General features: G+C 36.8%; 1 protein-coding gene across 3 annotated transcripts in view; it reads left to right on the top strand.

The window, feature by feature from the left end:
* DCC (DCC netrin 1 receptor) overlaps positions 1 to 21,964 on the top strand; it is a 1,159,911-nt gene that overhangs the window by 195,235 nt on the left and 942,712 nt on the right. The gene's annotated exons all lie outside the window — the stretch shown is intronic.

Here is a 21,964-nt window from a genome sequence, read left to right as displayed (position 1 = left end):
ACTCTTCTGATTTCATCCTTTGTTTTAGATGTGTTAGTCTCATTTTCACAATGAAATTATCATGGGTTTCAGAGAACTGTGATTCAACTAAATTGGTTTCTGTGCTAATGTCTCCCATCCTTTTAATAAGGACACAGGTGTTGAGAAGATGGCATGTGATGGGAGAAGAGCCACTTCCTTTCTCATGTCAAAGGATGAGATGAGTTCAGGCACACTCAAAGTTGAGTTTCAGAGCTTCCAAAAGTCTGTGGCCATGAGGTTCTTAAAGTAGACCTCAGGAGTGATCTGTAGGAGATGGGAGAGTTTATGTGGCTTTCATACTGTTGACTTCAGTGTCCATTTAGGCTTGTTAAACTTCTTTTCAACAACCCAGTATAGGTCATCTGTTGTTTCACCCCCCCAAAAAAATTATTTGTCATAGAACATTTTCAGCCTATCACTTTTTTCCCTTTCTCAGAGGAAAGGGAGAGCGAATGAGAAAGAGAAAGAAAGAATATAAGAATTACTATGGTTACAAAATGAAGAAAAATCATTAGTATAAAAGTAAAGAATTACTATGGTTACAAAATGAAGAAAAATCATTAGTATAAAAGTAAAAGCAAGAGCCAACTTAAACCCTAATCTTACGTATTCCTAAAAACATCTTTTGACCACAGTAACTTATTCATTCACCTAAAACTCTGCTTTGTAATTTATTATTCACCATTTGATTAGATTTTTATTTAAGTTTCATTCACTTACTTATAGAAAACTAAACTAGTAGCATAGTTCTATCATCAATCAGGTTGTCTCTGTGGAGATTTTAGTCAGATTTTTGTTGTTATGAGGAAAATTTTGGTGCTTTTATATATATATTTATATATATACACACACACACACACACACACATATATATAAAATATATATACTCATAACAGATAATCAATGTGATATATATATAAAAATATATGTTTATATATGTTTTAAACATATATATATGTTATCTGTTATATATAAAACATATATATCACATTGATTATCTGTTATGAGATTGATACCACGTTTTCATGTTCCCAGAGAAATCTTTCCCTTTCATGCTTGTGTTTTATAAGCTGCTGGCTGGCCTGTCTTATGGCCAAGATCTGCAAGGACAAGTAAAGTCTGCTTTTCTAGTAGTAATTCACGAGACAGTAAATCAAGAGACAAAGCCAATGGGTAGATGCCCTAGAGAATCTACCAAAAAAATGGAGTTTTCTCCTAGAAAATAACTGGGCAGCAGCAAGTTTTAAGCTTCAACCTGCTCTTGAGCAGTGTGTTATTGTCCCTAACCCTGTTCCAAAGGCATTGTCTCATTTGGGCCACAAAGTCACCCAGTGAGCCAAGTAGAGCAAATGACATCATCTCTACTTTATGGATGACAATATGGTGGCTCATTGTCTTTATGAGAGTTACCCAGATAACATGGTACATAAGGAGAGGGAGCCAAAGGAGAGACAGATCTTAATATTTCTAGTACAGTCTTCTTCCTGCCACTCTTGGCCACCTCACTCATAATTTTTCCTTGTTCGGTAACCATATGGTCTTCTCCTTCTGCTCTAACAGGCAAGAGCAAATGAGCTCAGAACTGTGAAAGTAATTTTAATTATATCTTCTCATTGCCCTCAACACTGTTGATGATTCTTTTTAGTGCCAATAACAACAACAACGATAACAATAATCCTTGGATAAGTTAAAAACTTTAACCTTTACTTTCCACCATGGATAGAGATAGCTTCATAATCCTCAGAAAAGGAAATGTGAATTCCACTCTTAGATCCTCTGTGTTCTTACTCCATTACCTTTTTTGGATTTTTGAGTACTTATTCTTAGAACTGGAGGGTGATAAGGCATGAATAGATGAACACAAAAATCCTTTCTAACTTCAGTATTTGGTAAGATTTGGACCTGAGTTTTGCTGTTTATGGGGCAAACAGAAGACTTTCCTTGGCCTTCAGCCTTTTTGAGTGGCCAGAACAAGGTTCTGCATGCTTGGCATTCTTCATAAATGCTGTCGGTGGCTTTCAAATTCATGTGACCTAGCCATTCTTCACTTTATTTTGCATTACATATTTTTTATATTATATATTTATATATTGAACCCAGATCCTCTGGGAAGCACCTGGGTGTGAGGAGACTAGCTAGCTCAATGACTTTGCTTCTAAAAAAGATATCTTTTTATCATCATAGAGCTGTACTTTTACAGTTTATATTAACTGTATGCTTTGTATAAGGATATACCAGGACCTATATTGTTATGGACAAATAGCTCCTAAAGTAAAAACATAATAAAATGTATAGTTTTTACTATAGAATAATTCATCTCTCCTTTTAGAGGCTGCCTCTGAAATTGAAAAAAACCTTGAAAAATGTTTGTTAATAGCATTCACTCAAAAGCATTATAATAATAAATAAGTTTAAGTGTTGAGCAGTGTTTAGAGTACATGATAAATGCTTACTGTAGGCTCTGAATACACTTGAAAATTGAATTAAGTGTCAGCAGAATTAATTTAAATTAAGCCACAGAACCAGTGCCTGACTATAAATATGGGGCATCAAGTATGCTGTGATAGCACATATGTTACAGGATCGCTCTTTAAAAAGTACTATCAAACCTTCTAATGTATGGAAGGAGCAAGAGGTTCTGTTTTGGAACCCTCGTCTAAAGGAACAAAGAAAATGAAGAGTGTCCTGGGAGGGCATGTATGGTATGATAGGAGGAGGTGAAGGTGTGGTGAACGTTTATCGTGGAGAAGTAAATGATAAATGATAAATGCCACCGAATGTTTGGAGTTTTGCCAGAGAGTATTGGCCTCAACTTACTCTCTAGTTCTGTGAATTTCAGCCTAGAGTTTATGAAGATGAGAAAAGACAGATTTCACCTCAGCCTAAGTAGCAGATCAGGTCAGAAATATGGCTCCCTGGGGAGGCTGAGCTCCTGAGACACTTCCTGGTGTTTGTGCACCTGTTACCTACCTGGGACTCAGTTTCTGCCATGACTTCAAGTGCAATCTACAGCAGTAATTTTTTTTTCTAGATATACATAAACATTTAATAAAGCTATTTTTAAAAAGCAAAGGAAAGATAGATACAGAATATCTCTGGCTTAATGGGGAAGGGATGAGATGAGGTAGAAGGGAAATACTTATTCATAATGTAGTCACTGGAAAGTAGGTTCATGTGCATTTCCTGTCTTATGCTTTTCTTTTCTTTTTTTAAAACATTTTTAATAAACATACAATGTATTTTTATCCACAGGGATACGGGTCTGTGAGTCGCTAGGTTTACACATTTCACAGCACTCATCATAGCACATACCCTCCCCAACGTCCATATCCCCACCACCCTCTCCCTACCCCCTTCCCCCAACAACCCTCAGTCTGTTTTTAGAGATTGAGTCTTTTATGGTGTGTCTCCCTCCCGATCCTATCTTCTTTCATTTTTTCTTTTCCTACTCCTCAAACCCCCCACGTTGCATCTCCACTTCCTCATATCAGGGAGATCATATGACATAACTGTCTTTCTCCGATTGACTTATTTTGTACAGCAGTAATTTTTGAACTTTCATGGGTCACGGAGCCCTCTCAAAATTTGATGAACTCCACAAACCTTTTGTCACGGAACACTGTGAAAGATTCAGAGAGCGGCCACAGTCCCTGGACTGCCCTTCAAACCATAAAAGCTTAGGGTCTGTGGACCTGTGATTGACCAACATGGCCACAGTAACGGTTGCCCATACGTCTTAGGAAGACCCTCTTGTTTCAGGGGCCTGCGGAGATGGGGAAGAGGGAGACAGGCAGATGTGCTTATCTCTTCCTGGCCTAAAGTAAGTTTCATGGGTGCAATCTGAAGGTTACCTGTTTGCCTTGTTTATTTTGCCAAGTCATTGTGTTCTGTCACACTGAGAGAAGAGCACCTGTTGGTAACCAAATTGAAGCACTGAATGTTTTGACACCAGCCAAGGAACAAGCAGGTCATTTGGTCTATTTTTAATGTCATTCCCATCGGCATTTCCTTCTAGTTTTTTTTCTTGTGGCACCTCAAGACACTCACCCCCTGCTGCCGGCTCCCTGTTGCGATGAACGCTCATGATCACACAGGTCACATTTTCTATTACAACCAGTTGGCTCAGCATGCTGGGTCTTTGGTTCGCTCCCCGGGTCTTGCTCTCCTGTGCTCTCCTACGTCAAGGTTTCAGAACAGGGACCAGAAAGACAATTTATGGGGTTTAGTTCCCTGTGTGAAAGGTTTCCAGTGCATCTGGCATATATATTGGTGTATTTTAAAGAGAATTTCTTTCCTTGGATTGACTGAACGTTTTCTGGAAAACTGAAGAGATTGGCAACAGGTAACAGGTTTCTTTTCCTCCTGAGTTATAACCGTTATTATCGTCCATTAAACCTAATGAAGGTTGGGTTATTGAGAGTGATACTGTGCTGTATTATACTTTTTCAATTGCCACTGCAGCTCAGGTTGGAGACAGAACAATTAAGAACTGTTTTAAGAACGCTTAGCAGTTCAGAGGTGGGTGATAAGTGAAGAAGAAACGGGGAAAAGAAAAAAAAAACATTCTAAGAAACCGACAGCACATCCAATCTGCAGGGAAGATAAGAGGCTCAATTAGATTGTGGAAGCTAGGACCTTTTTCATTCAGTCATTTTCTATACCCTGAGGAGGAGTAGCTTTTTGGGATTTAGTCTGTCCGAGGCTGTGAGAAATTGAGTCAGATCTGGAAGCTGCTCCCTCGAGATTGCAAGGAATCAGAGACCCGAAGGCAATTCCTGAAATTGCCCTTGAAAGTTTAGGGATGCCTTCCAGAGTCAGCAGATGGAAAGAGTAGCTACTGAAGGGAATGCGGCTTTTGGTGGCCCTGAGATCCCCCGGCAGCGCTAGCCAGAGGCTGGCAAACCAATGCATTTTCTTTGTCAGTCCCCTGTCTATGAGGCTGTAATAGTGTGACTTTTTTAATTGAGATATTGTGGACATATTATATTAGTTTCAGGTGTACAACATAATGATTCATTGTGAAATGATCACTGTGATAAGGCTTGAATTGACATCTATCACCAAACACAGTCACAAATTTCTTTTTCTTGTGATAAGAGCTTTTAAAGTCTACTCTTAGCAACTTTCAAACATACGATATAGAATTATTAACTACAGTCACTTTGTTGTCCATTACATTTCCATTACTTACTTATTTTGTAATTGGAAGTTTGTACCTTTTGACCACATTACCCATTTTGTGTGTCCCCCCTTCCCTTACCACCTACCCCTTGCCTCTGACAACCATTAGCTCATTCTCTGTATCTGTGAACGCATTTTGTGTTTGTTTGTTTGTTTGTTTGTTTCACATTCCATATATATGTGAGAGCATGTGGTAGTTTTCTTTATGTTGCTTATTTTACTTAGTGTAATACCTTCAAGATCTATCCATGGTACTGCAAACAGTAAATTTACTTTTTTGTATGGCTGAATAATGTTTTCTCTCTCTCTCTCTCTCTCTCTCTCTCTCTCACACACACACACACACACACACACATTTTCCTTATTTATGCATGAATACGTGGGTTGTTTTCATGTCTTGGTTATTATAATGTTGTAGTGAACATGGGGTTGCAGATATCGTTTCAAGTTCGTGTTTTGATTTCCTTCAAATCAATGCAAAAATGTGGAAATGTGGGATTGCATGGTGATTCCATTTTAGTCTGGCTTTCTTTTAATGATCCAACCTTATGGGTGATATCCTAGCACTTTTGTTAGAGGATAAACCAGATAAAAGGTGATCTCCTAGTACTTTTTTTTTTTAATTTCTTTTTTCTCCTAGTACTTTTGTTATGGGATAAACCAGGTAAAATATTCATTATCATCAGGTTTAGTGAGCACTGAAGAACGTAGTTCCCTTGTACCCTCATTCTTCGATAAGGATGTCGAATTACATAGATAGAAGGCTTAGGGGGCGCCTGGGTGGCTCAGTGGGTTGGGCCGCTGCCTTCGGCTCAGGTCATGATCTCAGGGTCCTGGGATCGAGTCCCGCATCGGGCTCTCTGCTCAGCAGGGAGCCTGCTTCCTCCTCTCTCTCTCTCTGCCTGCCTCTCTGCCTACTTGTGATCTCTCTCTGTCAAATAAATAAATAAAATCTTTAAAAAAAAAAAAAAAGAAGCCTTAGGAAATTACCACAGATTATTCCAATAAGGATCATATTTGGAGAAATGAATTTTTCTTATTTCTCCCCTATAAATAGTTCTGTAAGAATCTTATGAAGCCAAGGGTCATAGATTTTCTAATTTTGTATCTTGCTGGTGAACTGCCATATACCCTCTACAAATGAGTGTTGAATTCAGGAATAGAATATACTAATAGTTTGTTTTACTTGAGCATCTCTACTCATTTGGACAGCTTCTGATTTCAGTGGCTACTCATAACAAAACTTTTCCAATTTTATATTGTTTTAGATGCAGTCAGGAATGTAAAAAAAAAAAAAAAGTAAATATCACCCCATGACTGTCATTTAAGTGTTTCGAATAAGCATTGCTTGTTTAGAATGTCCATATGGAAAATACTGTATTAGGTCCTATGAAAGGTCACTAAGAAAGCAAAAATAAGTGATTCTTACCTTCATACGACTTGTGTTGGAAGTGCAGTGGGGTTGGGAGGGATCTTCCTGAATGCATACATGGGAAATGGCATCCAGAATCTACAAAACTCCAAATGAATACAAATAGGATCATGTCAAAAGAGATATGGCTGATCTACAGTTAAAACTGCAGGGGGTGGGGGAGTGTGTTGGTCAACATCTCTGGAGTTTTCTAGATCTGGAATTTATAGAAGAGAACTTTAGATTGACAGAGACAAGCAATTCGAGCATGACAGTATAAAGAAGTACAGATAAGTGCTGTATTAATGGGGAGCAGCAAAGACTGGGTTGGCCACAGCTGGTAAAGTAGATCGTCCTGCCATTCTCAGACAACTTCTGCTTTCCTGTGACAACCCTTAGTTGCAGAAAGCTACCAGAATGGTGCCCACCACTCAGCATGGAAACAGGATGGTAAAATGTTAGCATCAGACAGAGTGTGGAAGTCATCTGGGCCTTGTCTCATTTTGCAAATTGAGAAATCAAAGCCCAGAGAAGATAAGTGATTGATTCTTGTAAATGAACATGAAACAAAACGAACAAGTAAGAAACCTTGTAAATATAAAGCTGGGATCAGGACCCAAGTATCTTGAGACTTCATGCAGAGCTCTTCTTACCATGTTATTATTCTATTTTTCAATTAAGACTTGGGCTGTTGGTTGGCCAATTCTCATGCTCTGTGAACCTGTAAAGCAGATGGGAACTGCATGTAGCTTAGAGAAAGAAAGCCAAAGAAAAATCGCTTCTACCAAATTGCTTGCAACGGATCCAATTTAGCAGTCTGCCAGAATAGGGGCAGCTAATAGAGATGCACTCCTAGCTCGGTTGGACCTTCCAGGTCAGTGAAGTGAAAAGAGCCCTCTGTCTAGGGTCAGAGGATTTGGTCTGAGATACTAAGTAGGTTGCCTTGTGTGAACCATTTGGTTATTCTGAAGTTTCTTATCAATAAAATGATTAGATGAACTTAGAATCCCTGTGAAATAATAAGTGCAATTTAAAAATACCATTGTGTTTATGCAGAAGTGGTTTTTATTTTGAGTTCTTAATATCCACCTGCTGCCACAAACTGATTTTTTCAGTCCTCTCTTGGCCAGATGGGTGGGCTGCATTACTCCTGGCCCTGATGCTTAACCATGCGGCGATACATTTTACTGGGGCTTTTTTATTCTTGATCTTGTAAGTGAGGATGTCACTGCCCTGCCTCATCCAAGGAGTTATTGCCAATTGGGAAGAGCAGAGAAAGAAGCTTCTCAGAGACTGCTGCCGGACACACATTAGCATCTAGCTAGCTACCTTACACGCTCCCTTGTGCTTGCATGCCTGCATCCAACAACTGTTTAATGAGTGCCCATTAATATAAATATATTAGGCACTTTGGGAGATACAAACACAAAGATAAATTCTGTCCTCAGGGTGTTTCTAGTCAAAAAGAATAAAGCCAGTTTCATAACTAACTGTATATACCATAAGATAACTTCTTTAGGCTTTTGGAAGACCAATGAATACTTACTCCTAGTTGGAAGCTTTAGGATGCTTTGTAGGGGGAATGGATGTTTACAGGCTCCACTGAGCATCATGGGGTATAGACTTCTGAAAATAAAGGGAAAGACATTTGAAGGTGAAGGACCACCATGAGCAAAGATGTAAAGTGAGAGATGTTGAGAGGCTCTGGGGGGAAACCATAAATTAGTTCTCCCAGGGCAATAGTCGGCAAACGCTTTTGGAAAAGGGCCAGAGAGTAAATATTATGGCCTTTTCGGGTTATACAATGCTGGACACAACTGCTCAACTCTGCCATATAGCACACAAGCAACCCTAGACCATCCATAAGTGAGTATGCACGGCTGGCTATGTTCTGATGATAAGACTTTATTTACAGAAGGAATCAGTACACTGCATCTGGCCCTCAAGCTATAGTTTGCTGGTCCCTGGATTCAGATGTGGAGAGAGGGAAAAGGAATAGGCTGGAACCAAAAACTGGGTGAAAATATCTAAAGCCTTCTACTGTCTACCCTAATTTCAGGATCCTGTTCGTTAATATGGACTTTTCTTTCCTTTGTAAAGTGTTTTATTCAAATTTTTAACTTGTTGGACCTTTTAAACAAAAGAATTTTTGTTCCCAACATTATGGAGACAATACTTCTTAATCCATCCTTAGGAGAGTATAATGCCCCAGGCAACAACTGGGAAGGAACTTGACCCAGGGGCTTTTTTTTTCTTTTTTTTTAAAGATTTTATTTATTTATTTGAGACCACAAGTAGGCAGGGAGGCAGACAGAGAGATAGGAGGAAGCAGGCTCCCTGCTGAGCAGAGAGCCCAATGTGGGGTTCGATCCCAGGACCCTGGGATCATGACCTGAGCTGAAAGCAGAGGCTTTAACCCACTGAGCCACCTAGGTGCCTGACCCATGGGTTTTACTATAAATAATCAATATGTGTTTCCACCAAATATATTAATGCTAGGGTAACTAACTGTCCTGGTTTGTCAAAGACTGAGAGTTTTCTTGGACATTGGGCTTTCAGTGTGAATACCAGGACATTGCTGGGCAAACCAGGCTGGTTGGTTGGTTGGTCTACATAGTGAACATGATCATCTCAAGTGGGAAGCAAGTACCCATGTCAGTTCTAGACTGGTATATGTCCTTTGAGAGTGGGAGATTGTTAATTTGGTAATTGTTTCGCAGAAGCAGCTTCTGCAAAAAGAGGACAGATGAGCGATGTAAAGCAGTTTTTGGTTCCAAAATAGTTGGATTCAGTGCATGCGGAGTGCACACATCAGTGACATCTCTTAGAATCCCCAGTCGGGTTCTGTGAGCCTTGGAAGATGCTGAGGTTTAGCTTTATGTAACATTTCAACAAAGATTTTTACACTTAAGTGGAAAATACGGGCATTTAAATTATGTAGAAATTTTATATTTGTTGATAAGATATAAATAATTTGCTGACTATGTATCCAAAAAGTCTCTTGTTCTTTAAAATTACTTATTTCTATGGGATGATATGAAAAGTGCATGTTTACATATTGAGTTTCTGGAAAGTTTTAGAGATAATTCCTCATTGATTTAAGCATTTTTAGGGGTAGAAATCTCTATATTGAATTCTTCCTAGTCATATTTTCCTTTTCTTTTAGAGGAAATCACTCTTGGACTGCTAAAATATGTGATTAGGGGAAGAGAATATTAACCACAGTATGAGTGGTTCTGATATGGGACTCTGAATGCACTTTTTCTGGCCCTCATCATTTGAATTTTTCAATAATGGAAACACTGACTATTTGATTTTGGAGAGTATATGTGTGTGCAAGTATAGTTATGTGTACACACACACTCACACACACACACTTATGAATTCAAGCCATGTTATATACTGTAAACTCTAGCATTTAGTATCTCTTTCCTGATACGTTAAGTAGCATTACCCTTGTGCACACAGGAGGTAGAGGAAATTCTGGCTTTGATGCATTTCATGCAAATAATCTTTTCTTCCCATTTTCAGCCAGCTCCTTTTGTCAAAAGCAGAAGTTTCTATATTGTGCACCACCTTCTGGCCCCCCTGTCTGGGTACTTCTCTCTTAGGCACAGTACGGGTTTTCTCCCAGTAACTTGGTTTCCCCTGCACTCTTGCCCCTGTACCACTTTCCTAAGGATCTAGTGAAAAAGTTCTCATAACTTGTTCCTGATCCAGTGAACCCATGTTTTTCTGCTTAACCCTATTGTCTCACCCCTTCCCTTCTTCCCTAAATGATTAAGAAAACAGAGTAGTAAGGTACATAACTGCGATCTGGGACATTCATTTTAATACTAATTTCACCTTGGTATCATAGCATCTTCTATTTTATCAAATAGATCCTTAACTGACAATTGCTTCTGGGACACTGAGTGGCTTGGTGGGTTAAGCATCTGCCTTTGGCTCCGGTCATGATCTCCAGGTCCTGGAATTGAGCCCAGTGTCCTCTGCTTCTCCCTCTGCCCCTCCCCCACCCATGTACTTTCTCTCTTTCGCTCAAATAAATAAATAAGAACTTAAAAACAACAACAACAACAACAACAACTAAGAGTTGCCTCTCCTACCATGTGTGACATTATCTAATATATAAATATAAATTGTGGCTTTCATGGCTGACAATTATTTTATACTTCTATCTGTTCCAGGTACTTCATTGATCTCTTTGCATAGATTATATCATTTAATCTTCATAAGAACCCCACATAATATGTACCATTACAATTTCTGTTTTGTAGATGAAAAACTGAGATATATGAAGCTTAAATTCCCCATCAAGGTCATATCCCACAAAAAGGCAGAGCTGGAATTAGAACCAAGGAAGTTATTCCATGCTCTAACTCTCGGTACTACGTAGTCTCTCATTTTAAATAAAATAACTCATGGCCCTGATCATTCATATTCCTCCAAACTCTAGAGTAATTGTCCTAAACCTCACTTCTCATCATGCCATCTGCAGAAGAGATTAAAATATGAACACTAAAAAAAAAAAAAAAAAAAAAAAAAAAAGTGTTATTCTCAGCTTACTATAAGGGAAAGAGAGAGAATTGCCTCAGGGAGGTTTTCAAAGTGAATGGTAATCCATGATCCCATACTGATATAAATCAATAATCAAAGAAGTGAGTGGGGAAAAGTTACAGATATCCCTTTCTGAAGAACTTTAAATACTTAACATAGATATTCCCCTCTCCCAATGAGGTAGAATATAACTCTTCACTCCTTAAGTGAGAACCACACATAGTGGTTCACTTTCAAAGAATAAAGTATGTAAAGAGCGGGGAAAGAGAATTTTACAGTGGAGAAGAGTCACAAACACTTCCTCAGCCAGGTGAGAACAGGGAGAAGTCATGTTCACAGTATACACCCTTCTTACCGTGTGATGAGAATGGCCCTTCATGTATTCAGTCTTCCTCCCCAAAACCCGTAACCTCAGTCTAACCATGAGAAAAATGTCAGACAAACCCCAGGTAAGGCATATTCTACAAAATACCTGACTAGTACTCCTCAACACCATCAAGGGGAAGGAAGGAAGGAAGGGGAGGAAAGGGAAGGTAGAAGAAAAAGAGAGAGGGAAAGGGCGGAGGGATGGAGGAAGGGGAGAAGGAAGGAAGAAGGATAATCTGAGAAACTCTCAGAGCCACAAGGAGCCTAAAGAGACAGAAGGATTAAATAGAGTGTAGTACCTTGGATGGATCCAGGAACAGAAAATGGATATTAAATAAAAACTAAGGAGATCTGAATCAAGTAAGGACTTCATTCAATAATAATGTATCAATATTGGCCCATCAGTTGTGACAAAGGTACCAGACCAATACAAGATGTTAACAACGGGGAAACTAGTTGTGGGGCAGACGAGGAATGCTCTATTCTTACCTGACCATTTGTTTTTGTAAATCTAAAACAATTCTAAAATAAAGAGTTTATTTTTTTTTTTTAAAGAAGTGGATGATAAAGATAACATAGAATGGGGAGTATGTAGATAAAAGGTTGGGGCAACTCCTTTTGTGTCTTTGTGAATAAAATATTTCTGCTTTGAGAATTCAGAAACAATCCTGCTGTGTACAGCATAAAGCAAGGTCAAAGTAAAGAATGGGATGAAATTATCCAACAAGGAGAAAATGTGGTCAGTGGCAAAAGTATAGAACTGAGTGCCAATGATGGAGGTCATGACAGAGCGGGTATTATGGGCACTTGGCAGGCGTGTTCTCTTAATTGAAATGTCAGCTCTGTTGGGTACAATCTATGTAGGAGAGCTCAGAACAGAAAAAAAGGTGGCAAGGTGGCATCATACTTCTGAAATATTAATAGTGGCAATGAACTTCAACTTGTCAATGAAATAGATAGTAATACATTTAGGAGAAGATACAGAAAATGCAGAGGAAAGAAAACCTCAATAAATCTCTATAATGGATTGTAATATTGATATGATTATCTCTGAGGAATTATTTAAACTTTGAGCCAAAAAATTGTGCTACCAAAAACATAAGATTTACCAGATCCAAAGTTCTTCCTTTGATAAGACAATGACCCAGTTCAAGAAGGGAAAAGATGTTCAAACTAAATTTTTAGTAGTAAAGCTGGTAATTTTTACAGGCAGTTTTGAAAAATGAAAACACATCTTGTATTCATAAAGTGCTGAATTAGAATAACTTCTGAAAGGTCATTCAGTTTCCCTTCCCATTTCCAATACACATTCCCTCCCCACCCCCACCATACACTTTGCAGCATGAATTAATATTCCTAATAGAAGAGCCGTTGGTACAGCAGCCTGTTTTGGTAGCATATTCTATTCCAAATGCCTAAACTGCAGATACAATTTATATCTTCCTCTTACTGTGCTAGGATATGTACCTTGGAGACTTGGGAGTTTTGGTTTTGCTATAAGAGGTATTGATATATGTCAGAGAAACAGAAGGTAGAAATGACAATTTCCTGGACTTTTCGATATCAAATCCAAGAAGCTTACAGAAATAAATCATTGAAACAAAGAAGGCCAAGTGAAAAAGCAGTGCACCCAGTAGTAGGGCACATATGGATGTAGAAACTTACAAAAGAGTGGTGGACTGATGGGTAGGTGCATGAGAATAAGTAGGTATATGTGCTGAAGGTCAAACACAGTCTCTGCCTTCAACCTTAGAAGAACAGAGAAACACAGGAATTAAGACGGCAAAGCAAAATGACCAAAGAATCATTCAAAGTCACTCAAAAGGGGTCCAAGGAAAAGACTAAATATAATCTGAAATTTCTTACATGATTCTTGCTATCATTTAAAATCACTCTTGGGGCACCTGCGTACTCAGTCAGTTAAACTTCTGACTCTAGTTCTCAGCTCAGGTCTTGATCTCAGGGTCATAAGTTCAAGCCCCACATTGAACTCTGGGCTCTACGCTGGACTTTTAAAAATATATAAAATAATAAAATAAAATAAAACATGGGATGCCTAGGTGGCTCAGTCACTTTAGTATCTACCTTTGGCTCATGATTCCAGAGTCCTTGGATCGAGCTCCACATCAGGCTCTCTGCTTGGTGAGGAGCCTGCTTTTCTCTCTGTCTGCTGCTCTGCCTACTTGTACTCTTTCTCTCTATCAAATATGTAAAATCTTTAAAAAAGTAATAAAATAAAATAAAATAAAATAACTTTTGAGATATAAACATCCCAGGGCCTGAGATAACGATAAAAAGTTGGATAGATGGGAAACAATACAGACTGAGAAAAAATATGATAATAAATAACAAAGAGTTTTTAGAATCATAGTTAAGAAGTGTCTTCTTGTCAAATCACAAGGCACAGTTCATTTTTTAAAATCTCAGAAAAGAAAAACATCTACCAGAATTCAGAGCAGCTATATAGATATTTATCCCATTGCTTGCATTTTTCTAAGTATCACTTATGCAAGGAAAAATCAAAGTAGTTAATTAAGTGACTTAAGGCCAAAAACATCATCTCAGTAATTAAAATAATTCTTTGACCTGAAATACCAGAGAAATATTTTAATTCTGCATGTGTAGATGCAGACTACATGTAAAGAAATAAGAAATGGGCTAGAGCCAAAAAACAAACAAAAGCATAGCAAACCTAAGCAAAAGGTTAGGGCAAGAATGATGCTGCTTCTAAACAAAAGTGTATTTATACTCTTCAATCTTTTCACTAGGGACATAATTTCTATAAGAAAGGTTGTATCTACACCAACAAAAATTTTAAACATAATGTTTGTTTGAATTTAAGAGTTTAGAAGATTATGTGCAGTTCTACTAAAACATTATTTTGTTTAAAGCTTCAAAAGGGAGTATCTTTTGAAATCAACATTGAAAAAGATTTGGGGCGTCTGGGTGGCTCAGTGGGTTAAGCCTCTGCCTTTGGCTCAGGTCATGATCTTAGGGTCCTGGGATCGAGCCCCACATCGGGCTCTCTGCTCAGTGGGGAGCCTGTCTGCCTCTCAGCCTGCTTGTGATCTCTCTCTCTCTCTGTGTCAAATAAAAAAATAAGAAAATCTTAAAAAAAAAAAAAAGATTTTGGCACACTTTGCCCATTCCAAAGGGTGGGGGGGGAAATGGATAGTGTGCAGCTAAACGATCCAAATTTGGGTGGAGATTTTGAAAATTCTCATGTTACTTCTAGTTAGAGCAAGAACAGAACCAAGAATCTGCCAGCAACTGATTGCATAGTACTGCCGGGTGGCAGAGAGAAAGCAAAAGATCTCCACACCTGTCCTTCCTCTGTTTATTCTATCAGGACCAAAAGGCCTTGGACCTGACTGTCGTACAATGAATATATGAAATCTATAGACAGAGTAGGGCCTGCTGTGACACGGGGGCAAAGAAAGTATAAGTTTTGAAGTTGCCTTGGATAAGTTCAAGTCAGCTTGGTCAGTTGACACAACGAGAATGGTCCATGAGGTCAATGAAAAACTGTCAAACAGAAATTACTGTTCAATAAACATTTATTATGCACCTCCAAGAGGCAGGCACTGTGCTATTTTCTGAGAATACAAAGATGAATGAGTGAGGAACCCCGCCTTCACTGAGTGAGTGCACACTCTGGGAAGAAAGCCAGAAATGGTAAACAATAGTGACAGTGTAAGGAGGACAATTATACAAGCTCAGGGGGCGTCTAGAGGAGGGCAATGAAGGATTAACAGAAAGGATGCTATTTGCACTGGCTAAAGATGAATAGGAGGTTTCCGTATGGACCAGATGAGAAAGCCATTTCAAAGGAATATATATATATGTATGTATATATATATTTCTATATATATCATTCATATATATATGTCTTTTGTGTATATATATGAATGATATATATAGAAATATATATATATACATGTATATACACAAAAGACATATAACAACAATATATAATAAAGATATAACAATAGATCTTATGCAGTGCTACCTTCCATCATATGGTACCATACATCAGAGTGAAAAAAGAGCATAGGATTTGGAGAAAATAATTCTAGATTCAATTTTCTATTCACACTTACTGGCCACTTCATTTGAGAAAGTTATTTTCTGAATCTCCATTTTCTTACCTATAAAATGGTATAATAAGGGAGGCTAGATCAAAGCATTGTTGGACTAAGTGAGATATGTGCTCAATAAAGGTTATCATATTTAAGATGCTATTATTATCAGGATTACTTAGTTATTGTTAGATCACAAAGTAGAAATGGTCTCACATGAAAGGAAAGATGGTAGATATAAACAAGAAGAAAGGATGACCAGTGAGTTAATAACTAAAGGATTTGATTAATGAGGCATTGTCAAAATGGATAGATGGAGAAGTTTTAGTGACATGCTACAGGTTTTTTCTCTATCCTTTTTAACATTTTAGTCAATGTGGGTAAATGTTCATGACATTTGTAGATGACATAAAGCCAGAGGGGCTATGATGACTTGGGGTGATGTTTTCCAGGTACTAAATGATATTGATAAACTTGCTGAAGCAATTGTTTCAATCCGAGAAGATCAAATTTAAATTTTGACATGAATAATATAAAGTTCTAACTTTGAGTTTAGCAAGGATCAGTGACAGAATGAGGTAAGATCTGTATTATCAGAATCATTAGTGAAAAACAATAAGAGAGCTAATGTGATTTGGATTGCATAAAATAGGTCTGAAATATACCTACAGTGATAGCAGTAATGGTCTCATTTTTCTCTGTTTTGGCCAGAGCACATCCCCAATGTCAAACTCTAAGAAAAATATATAGACAAATAAACCTATCACAGGATTACTATTAGGATAGTAAAGGAATTTGGTCCTTTCATGTGTGAAATGTAGATAAGGTCTGAAGAGGAGACAGAAGTGACACAATTTCTACTTTAAGCCACATGAAGACTAGTCATGAAGAAAAGGAATTAATTTGGGTAGAATCTGAGGGTAGACTCAAGATGAATGAATGATAAATGATAAAAGAACGAATGAATGAATGAATGAATGATAAAAGACAGATTAGGGCTGGCATAAGTAAGTCAAATGAGTTCTAAACATGGAAGCTGGAAGGTATTGGGGTCAGCTAACAGTGAAAGCTTTTTTCCAAGCATAGTCTAGTACCCGGTGAAGACTTTACAGCCAAAACTGTTGTCAAGAGTGGGTTGGGCTTTTAAAGTTTCACCAAAATCCAGAAATTCTGGGTTCTGTGATAATAAGATTATATAAAGAAAAATGGCAAGCCATCAGAGCAAAGTAACTGTTTTGGATGTATACCTAGAATTAGTCTGGGTTGGATTAATACTGTAAAACCTAGAGGAGGACTAAGGACATCCTTAGTAAAAAAATCTTCCAAGGTCTTATGCTATGGGGAATTCCAAGCAAAGGTTGAAGTCTAATTCAATTAACCATTTATTAATGATCTGGAAGAATTAATAGCACGCACAGTGAAGTCACTAGATGTTTCCTTATTTAGTGAATACAGAATTATAGGCAGAAAATGATGAACATTTATTTTTCCTTAGGGATGTCATCAGAGCCCTATATGCTGAAAGAATGATCTAGATGATTTATTTACTTCTCATTTGCACAGCATATATTTCTGTAATAACAAAAATGATACAGTAGAAGCTGGGAGCATGATACCAACTATTAGTGATGCACATAGGAAGTAGAATTACTCAGGATCACTTTTCAGTAGAGATTTTGGTTTGGTAATTTGGCTCTAAGGAGACTTCAATTTAAAAAAAAAATGTTATCATTTAATTATATCAGACTAAAGGGTAGCATCTGGTTTTGATTCATTTAACCTTAATGGGAAAGAACAAGTCATTACTTAAAGAGCATCTTATAGCCTGTGTTATTTCTAGTATTTTTAGAAATCATTTTTTCCTCTTCAAACTGATGTGCTGTAATTATTCATTAATAATTCTTCTTGATGTCTCTGGAGTCATTCCATTACGTGCAGTCATTATGCATCATTTTGTGAATATTTGCTATGATATTGAGGTATCTGTAGCTCTCTGAGTCATTACACCCATCGGTGTATATCCTTTTAGTGAAGAATATCTAATTTATTATGAATCAAATTTCATTGAAATATTTTTCCAGGAACTTTAAAAGCTGCTTCTAAGTCCAAGGAGAAGAATATACATATAACCCGTAGATACCAACTCCTAGACATCAGTCATAGAAATCTTGACCTTGGCTGGAGAATTTCAGCCTTGTTACCAGGGTAGTGATCCAGAGGAGTTTGTTAATATCCTCTTGAGTCCTAAATTGTAACAGTAAGCAACATTCTGTAGAATAATTGTCGTAACTATTTTATCCACTTAATGGAAGTTTATACTAAATGAGCTCCATTATGGATAGGCTCAATAACCTTTAGTGAAAAGACCTAGACACCTAAAAGAATATAATTTCTTCTGGATAATAGAATTCTGATTTTAAACAGCCACAACTCATTTATTAAATTAGGAAGACTGGCACTGCATCGTAGCGTAAACTATTTAACATGGTTAGGATAACATTTGTTTTAAATTAGGATCTGTTCAAACTTTAAAATTCATTGTTTCTTTTCTTTTCTTTTCTTTTTTTTCACTCTAATATCTTTTCCCCAGAGGTTACATCAATCTAATAGTGGATTAAGCACTTCCTAAATATTTATAAATAATTTTCCCTATTTCTTAGAAAACACCAGATATTAACTTCCTTCAGGCAAGTCCGGTGTACAAAGGGGGGTTATGAAACAGAGACTTTAGTGTATGATTACTTATATCACAAAAGGCTCTTTAATTACAAAAGGATGGAGTTTAGAGTTTCTTTAAATCTGAGCCTCCATTATGCATTTAAAACAGCGTTTAGATTATCCAAACCATCAAGAATAAATCCATTGTGTAAAGTAATGTATCCTTCTATTACCTTATTTCTGGACTTTGGTGAAATGAATTATTCAGCAGTTGATTGACACAAGTCTGGCAGGAAGTGAGGAGGATAAAAGCAGGAATTTCTGATTCTTTTTTTTTTTTTTAAGATTTATTTATTTATTTGACAGACAGAGATCACAAGTAGGCAGAGAGGCAGGCAGAGAGAGAGGAAGGGAAGCAGGCCCCCTGCTGAGCAGAGAGCCCAATGCGGGGCTCGATCCCAGGACCCTGAGATCATGACCTGAGCCGAAGGCAGCAGCTTAACCCACTGAGCCACCCAGGTGCCCAGGAATTTCTGATTCTTGAAGCTTTTACAGTACTATATCTGCTTCCATAAGAATATTTATAACTAGTTATTTTAAAATAACAGTATTAATATTGATAGAGTATTTTTAAAAATGGAAATCATAAAGTTTAGTTTCACCAGTTACATAGACATTCCAGGAATATTTCTTAAATAAAAAGAATACATTAATTCGTTAAAAATATTTATGAAGTGTACATTATTTGCTTGGCAATATTAAAATAACAACAATTAAAATTTTAAAAGCTATAGTAGAATATAAATATTAGTTTATGTGGTTATCATTAGGTGATATTACTGTCTTAAATTCTGCATTGTGTGTGCTGTGTTCTTATAAATAATGATTAGGTACTATTTTTTTAAGCAGAGGAAAACAGCAAGAATAACAAACCATTGAAAATTTTTGAAAAACAAATATGCCTAATTCCTCTAATTAAAGAGAGTCTTTTTTTTTTTTTTAACAGTTTCTGGTAAATTCAGCATCAAATATTCTTATGCATTCAGTTTTTACTTTTTAAATAAAAATGTGAGCCTATCAGATATAAGCTTTATGCTCTAATTTTTTAAAAAAGTTAAGTACTGAGCTTTTTATGCCATGTTATTTTAAACTTTTATATGATTATCTTCTCAATGATCACACCTAGCCATTTCTTATTGGAGATCTAATGGTATTGGAAAAAATTACTGAGAAAATTATTATTTGGAAACATGTAAAATTTTTGCGAGTATAAATAATGTTACAGGATAGCTTTCCAGAAGCAGAAATATTGGGTCAAATGGTATTGAGCGCTTTGAGGATTACTTCGCACATATTGCCTAACTGCTTTCAAATGTGTTCTCTACTTTACAGCAGTATGTGAATATGCCTATTCCATGAAATCGTTACCACTTGTATATATGTGTGTGTCTTTTATACCTATATGTTTTTTTTAATTTGATGCACACACACACACACACACACACACACACACACACATTTTTTTCTGAGTTTTGTTTGAAAGATTAAGTGGTGTTTCTATAATTACAAGTGAAACAAACATTTTCCACTCCAGATTTCTTATTTACAGAATACTGTTTTTCTCATTTCATATTGTGATTAAATATAAAACTCCTAGGAACTTGGTGAAATTTGTAGAAGTGGGCTTGTCATACCCATTTGGCAGAATGTTTTCTATTATTCAAGAACAGGTCAATGGAAGTGGGGAAGAGAATCTAGGTCTTCTGACTCCTGGTTGAATCGTATATATCAGAATTTTAAATGAAAAATTAAAAAAAGTAGTGAGTATATCTGTAATTTCTGGCTAACTTTTGAGATGGAAAAGGCTTTTTCTAGTGATGAAGAGGCTTATTATGTTCTCATAAGTTAACTGATATTCACAGTCATTAGAAACACAGAATCTTAGAACTGGAAGAAACTCCAGCTAATTCAACCTCCCCTTAGCAGGGAAGAAGAAACTGGTGACCAGAGAGGGAGTATGGTTTTCTCCAGATCAGGTTATGAATAAATGCAGAAATGGGAGTCATAAGTCTTGTTTCCTGACTGCTGGCCTTTCCACTGTTGCAGATAAGCTGCTCTTTTTTTTTTCTTTTTTTTCTTTTATCCATATGTTAATTTACTTCTTTACTAAGTGAAACTGTTTTAAAAAAATCATTCTTTAGCCATCAATTTATTGGAGATAGAAGGATCCTTATAAAACAGATACTCCCTTTCTCTTTTTCATGTTGTAAAAGATTTATTTAGATAACCATAAAGTCTAGCACACAATGCTGACAAACTACACAGAAGAATAAAAATCAAATTAAGTAATCAGAAATGGAAACCAAAATGCCTCAATGAGAATAATGTAAATCACACAGAGCAAACATAAGTATAATACAAATACCTAATTCTGTCTGATCCGCTCAGCCACTCATATTTAGGTTACAAATAACTTATTCTTAGAAAAAGGGAGAGCCCCACATTTGATTTATTTCCCCATCCAAGTAAATTTTAGAAGACTGCCAAAGCGTTCCGCACAAATCTCAAATATCTTCCCATATTGTGGAGGAGAGAGAGAGAGAAAAGAGCTTACTATTTATGAAGGTAATCAGATGGGTGTAGGAGGACTTAGCGTTTAACTTTTTCATTTATTATTTTCTAGGAGTTAACATTTCACAGAAAAGCAAACTATAAATGATGTCTTTGGAGAATTATGAAGAAATAGCTTGGGGATTTTCTTTATTTAAAAAAATGTCTTCTTGAGGATAGCTGACACACAATGCTACATTAGTTTCAAGTGTGCAACATACTGCTTCAACTTCTCTATATGTTACGCTGTGCTCGCCACAAGTGTAGCGACCATCTGTCACCATACAATGCTATTACAGTATCATTGACTCTATTCCCTATGCTGTACCTTTTATTCTCATGACTTATTCATTCCATAACTGGAAGCCACTATCTCCTACTTCCCTTCTCCTATTTTTCTCATTTTACCCCCCTAACCCCTAGTACAACAACCAACAGTTTATTTTCTGTATTTGTAGTCCCATTCTGCTTTTTGGTGTTTTGTGTTTTTTTTCTTTTTTCTTTGGATTTTACATATGAGTGAAATCATACAATATACGTCTTCCTCATTTCACTTGGCATAATACCCTCTAGGTCTATCTGTACTGTAGCAAATGCCAAGACCTCAGAGGATTTCCTATATTTTACATTTATCATTCATTATTGCATGTATTCTTTCCCTCTGCTGTTTTTCTTAATTAACAGGGACAATTAAAAAGTAAAATTCCAACTTGGTAGTTATTTATTGGATTAAGCCGGATCAGCAAGCATTTTCCATAAAGGGCCAGATAGTTATATAGTATATATTTCTGGTTTGGAGGGACACATGGTCAGTGTTGCAACTACTTGGCCCATTTCTGTAGAAAAAAAGCAGCCCCTGAAATACCTGAATAATGAGAGTGAATATGCACAAGAAAATTTTACTTATGGACATTGATATTTGAAGATCATATAATTTTATGTGTCATGAATATTGTTCTTTTGATTTTTTAAAATTAAAATACATTTATTTTTTTTTAAAGATTTTATTTATTTATTTGACAGAGAGAAATCACAAGTAGATGGAGAGGCAGGCAGAGAGAGAGAGAGAGGGAAGCAGGCT

Source organism: Mustela erminea, chromosome 13 (assembly GCF_009829155.1).
Source record: "Mustela erminea isolate mMusErm1 chromosome 13, mMusErm1.Pri, whole genome shotgun sequence".
In the NCBI taxonomy this organism is placed as follows: domain Eukaryota; kingdom Metazoa; phylum Chordata; class Mammalia; order Carnivora; family Mustelidae; genus Mustela; species Mustela erminea.
Note: the sequence above shows the minus strand (reverse complement) of the source record. Positions and strands in the feature narration are given on the sequence as shown.